The sequence below is a fragment of the Lactuca sativa genome, chromosome 1 (assembly GCF_002870075.4).
Source record: "Lactuca sativa cultivar Salinas chromosome 1, Lsat_Salinas_v11, whole genome shotgun sequence".
NCBI classification, from domain to species: Eukaryota; Viridiplantae; Streptophyta; class Magnoliopsida; order Asterales; family Asteraceae; genus Lactuca; species Lactuca sativa.
In genome coordinates this window covers 123,750,266-123,755,857 of record NC_056623.2, presented here as the reverse complement: position 1 = coordinate 123,755,857, position 5,592 = coordinate 123,750,266, and positions in this window count along the sequence as shown.

Here is a 5,592-nt window from a genome sequence, read left to right as displayed (position 1 = left end):
GAATTCCACAAAGAGTTGCTGGTTCTTGCAATGGGCCCGCAATTGAATGCCTATTCTTACACCGCATGCATAGTCAATGGTGTTAGGTTTATGGTACTTAGTCGTGATACACAACGTACAACACAAAACTCTGGGGTTTTAGCGGTGGGTGAGAAAGGCGAGAAATATTATGGCCAGTTAGAAGAGATTATAGAGTTGAGGTATACACATGATTATTCAACTGTACTATTTCGTTGCAAGTGGTTTAATACTTGAACAGGAGTTATTTCTAGTGATAGTTTCACCAGTATCGACACACGATGCGAAGCATACAAAGATGATCAACTCATATATGTGTCACAAACCAAACAAGTGTTCTACATCAGAGAGCCAAAAAATAACCATCGGTGTGTTGTCGAGCATGTTAATCATCGAAGTATTTGGGATCTACCATCGAACGATGACCTTGTTCAAAATGTTGACAATGTCTCACACGAAAATGTAGACGATGTCGATGTACTTCAAAATGTCTCTTCATCCGATGCTCCACTTTTTATCGATTTCAGCATGCACTTTCAAAACATTCCTAGAGTCATTGTTGATGTAGAAAGTGCATCTGAAGTTCCTCCACCAACTGGTACAGTCAATGATGTTTCTGATTGTGAGACTGATTATGAAGACACCGATTCTGATTATGATACCGAAGAAGACACTGAAGGATATGAGGAAGATTCAGATTAGAATATTTCTTATGTAATTGTGTATTTGTAATATGTGTTTGTAATATGAACTTTATTTGGATTTCTAGTTTAAATAGAAATGTTTATTCATATCTAAATGTTTATTTCTATGTAATGTTTATTCCAATCTAAATGTTTATTTCTATGTAATGTGTATCTATAATAAAAATTGTATTTGTATATCTCATAATTTTTCAGGAAATGATGAGAGTGTGGCTTTTGTTTATGTTTACCATGGCTACTGTCATGGGTCGTGGACATAGGGGAGACGGAGCTGAGGACCCACCTTTCCCAGGTGGTAGAGGTCCTGGTCAGCATGAGTAGGATGGTAAGTCTTATCATGAATTTTTATTTACTATTTTTGTTCAATTATCATAAATTAAATATCATTTCTAATAATTTTTAATTACATTTGTATTTGAGGAACGTGCCCGAAGGAAAGTTCGAGGAAAAGCAAAAAAATATAAAGCTTGAAAAAGCAATCTTGCAGAACCAGGGAAAACCAATTGGCATGCAATATGATAGGGATATCACATTTAATCTCGTAGGAGAGGCGGGAGACATGTTTTCCCGAGAAGTTGGAAAAACAATGTGGCAGATGGTCCCTTTTGACAAATGGAGTTGGAAAAGAGTTTCCCCTGATATAAAGGACACTGTATTACAACATTTAGCGGCAATTATTTATTTAAATATATTTTATAGGTTTAACTATAATTGTTTTTTACTTGGTTAACTTTTTTTTGTAGACAAAGTTTGATCTCAATCAAATGTACCAGGATGCAGAAGCTAATATATTGACAGAGAGTTTTCAAGCAGCCTTGTTAAAAGGTTATCGAGAGCGTAAAGCCGACGCAAAAGAATATTTCAAGATGGTCGAACGGTATGAAGATATCCCGAGAGCATTGGCCAATCCTCCGGATGGTATGCTTGTTGATAACTGGGCGAAGACAGTTGTATTTTCAAACTGACGAACACATAATTGCTTCAGAAAGGAACAAAAAAATCCGTGAAAAGCAAACAAATTTGAATCGTGGGGGTTCGAGCTCGTATAACAGTACTTTCTATAAGAAGGTACCGTACGATACATGTAATTATTTATTTAAAATATAATCTAATTTTTAAAGTTAAACAGAACCTTAAGAGAGTGGAAACATTTCGCAAAGCTCATACCGATAAGAATGGTGTATTTGTTACTGCTGAATCGGAACAACAATATGTAAGTATTTAATTATAATTTTATCATATATTTAAATGTTTATTTATACTTAATTGTTACTCACTTTTGGGAGTTACATAATCGGTTAGTTAGAACAAACTCAAGGTAAAAGTGAGTTAACGCCCGCTCAAGAAAGAGCTACGTTCGAGAAAGTATTAGGAGAGCGACGTGGCCACATTAGAGGCATTGGCCGCAAACCTTCTGGTCTCCCGACGATTCCACAGCCTTCGCAACCATCACATTCACCATCACAACCATCACAGGTAAAATAGCAATCTACTTTAGCACCGTAAAATGCATGTTGATTTGGTAGTTTTGGTTTTGTGGTGATTATTTGCTAAAAAGTTTGGTAATTTGGTTTTTGTCCCAAGTGCAAAATATAGCAATGTACTTTGGTTTTCTATCTTAGTTTAAAAATAGCAATCTACTTTAGCATCCTAAAATGCATGTTGATTTGGTAGTTTTGGTTTTGTGGTGGTTATTTGCTAAAAAGTTTGGTAATTTGGTTTTTGTCCCTAGTGCAAAATATAGCAATGTACTTTGGTTTTCTATCTTTGATTAAAAATAGCAATCTACTTTAGCATCGTAAAATGCATGTTGATTTGGTAGTTTTGGTTTTGTGGTGATTATTTGCTAAAAAGTTTGGTAATTTGGTTTTTGTCCCAAGTGCAAAATATAGCAATGTACTTTGGTTTTCTATCTCTGTTTAAAAATAGCAATCTACTTTAGCATCGTAAAATGCGTGTTGATTTGGTAGTTTTGGTTTTGTGGTGATTATTTGCTACAAAGTTTGGTAATTTGGTTTTTGTCCCAAGTGCAAGAAATAGCAATGTACTTTGGTTTTCTATCGTAGTTTAAAAATAACAATGTATTTTGATAGTTTTTGTTTATGTTTGACGATCTAACTTATAAGTTTATATATATTGTTATTAATTATGTAGTTGGAAAATCTTCGTGCAATGCTCGCCGACCCAGCATGTAGGGATGAGCTTTATTCGTTTTTTCAATCCCAAAATAATCAAGGAAACGATGGGAACGACGATGATGGTATGTAAGGATGGGTTTTATTTGCATATGTTGTCATGTTTTGCTACTTGGTAGATTGTAAAATTTTTGCTGTTTTGTTACTCGGATATTATGACTTTTGATATTTAATTGTATTTGGATGTTTGTTTGTAATTTGCATTGACACTATTATGTTTGATATTTAATAGGATGCTTGTTTTGTAATTAACGTCGACACTATTGGTTTTGATATTTAATCGAATATTGTTATTACCGGCGACACTTTTACCTGCGATATTATCACCGGCAACCAAAATCATTAATTAAAAAAATTAAAAAATTGAAAAAAATTACCGGCGACAATACTCATTACCGGCGACTAGCTTATTAGCGGCGACAATACTCATTAGCGGCGACATAGTCAATAGCGGCGACAAACTGATCAATAGCGACGAGGCAGTAGCGGTGACTTAGTATCGGCGACTTTTGTCGCCAGTAATGGCCTTTTTCCTTGTAGTGGTGTTGGTCATTAAACTTTTATACTTTATTCAAGCTCTAACTGGTCATTGAACTTGATGTTTTTTTTCACCGTATCAGGTAGGGATGGAAATGGGGCGGGTCTAGGACGGGGTTGAGCATCCATTTTCCCACCCCCGAGTGTCTAACCTTATCCCCATCTCCATCCCTATACCCATCCCCATCCCCAACGGATGAGGGGAATCAAATCCTCTCCCCTTTGTATTTTGGGCTTTTCCCCAGCCCATCCCCGACCCATCCCCAACATATCAACATATTAAACTCTAACTTATACAAAAAAAAAATAAAAAAAAAACACGAAGTTTAATAAGCGATCAAAACCAGATGGCATATTCCGATTATGTTTACACCAATCATAAAGTTTAACTAGCATCACAACGAAAAGTGACGAATTGGTATACAGATCATCGAACGAAGTGACCATTAACGAACTATTGGAATTAGGAACATAATTTGATTTGAGGATTTTGGGAAGGCGAAGGCCTGATTGTGCACATATTTCGGCTTATAGAGATTTGAGGATTTTGGGATACTCTAATGTTGTCTTGAAAATAAATTACAATTTATGTGACAATATGGAATTATGAGTAATCTTTTGAGAATTAAAAATGAAAAAATTATTTGAAAATTTAGAGCGTTACAAGTTGGTATTAGAGCCTTCGTTTGAGGGATTCGGATGTACTCTCGGGTACGTCTGGACTCAAACTAAGGATTTGAGAAAATTTTCTAAAAAGAAATGATTTTCTAAAAACAAGTAAAAGCTTTAAGAGGAAACGAGATGAAGCAGTGTGTACAATCAGCCAGAGCTCGAACGGTGATTTCCCAAAATACCATTACTTGCTTATATTATGAGATACTTATGAGATATTAGAACTTCATACTAGAGGATAGGCTAGCTATTTCAGGGATTTAGAGCTAGAGTTGCCTGATTCATGATACCATAGTCTAGGGTATGCTACTCATTGATCTTTCTGCTATTTGCTCTGTGTGTGTGCTGAGTAGGAATACCTAGCATGGGATCTTTTAGAGAGAGCCTTGAGGATCGATGAGTAATTTAGGAGAGATACCTAGATGTGCATTTGAGGAATATGCTGAGAGAGTAGTTAGATATACACGAGAGGTAGGATTGCTCGAGTTTAGTGATGCCTTTTCGAGTTGAGGATAAAGCAAGTGGAGTTATATCCTATAGTGGTTTTATGTGTTGGTGGAGATTATTCGATGCCCGAACGCTGCTTGCTTTGTGCTTTGTGGAACTCTTGAATGATGGGAGTATGCTACTAAGTGAATATGACGATATTTAGGAGGTAGATGGCTGGCATCATGAGGATTTCTTCAATAGCTGATGGTAGAGAAGTGTGAGAACCTAGGAGAGCCTAGGGAGTAATTTTAGTCCGATGAGTGCGTTTTTTAGAGGTGAGTATTCGATGGAGAGTGAAAATGTTTAATGGGATTGGAGATCGAGAAGGTCGAGTAGCTATATATACTAGGAATAGGGAAAATTCCATAGGTTCTAAATGGAATATTGAGGGGAGATAACATGGTTCGAGTACCATGATTCGTAGTAGAGTGTGCTTCTGTCTTTACCAGTTATCTGACGATGGGTGTTCAGACTGAGAATGGATATGGTAAACTCTAGGGCCAAAGGGCCATGTCGGTGGAGCTTCAATAGAGTGTACCTTACGAGGAAAATTGAATTTAGATTCCGAGGAGTTTGACTGGTGAGGTACAGTTGGAGTCGCAAGACTTAAGGAAAGTGGAGATGATGCTTTGTGGAGAATTGCGGTCTGGGTTGAGTGATGGGCCGATGGTTAAGATATCACTTTCTGTGATGAGAGTTACCATATTTTTCTTCCCATGTGGAGCTAAAGAGACAACGAGCATCCGATTTCAAAGTTTGGAGGTAAACCCCGTGGGGGTAGCATATAGTTGCCATATTGTCACAAGAGTATTTTGTAGTATTGTCTACTGCAAGGTATTTATTATACCATAAGAGATTCATCAGTGGGGATTGAGATGGATGAGGACAAGGATATGCCTTAGTCGAGTATGGTAAGGCACATTTTAGCAGCAGCTTCGAGTGATCAAGAGAAGTATATCAGGGCGGTGGCCCACGTT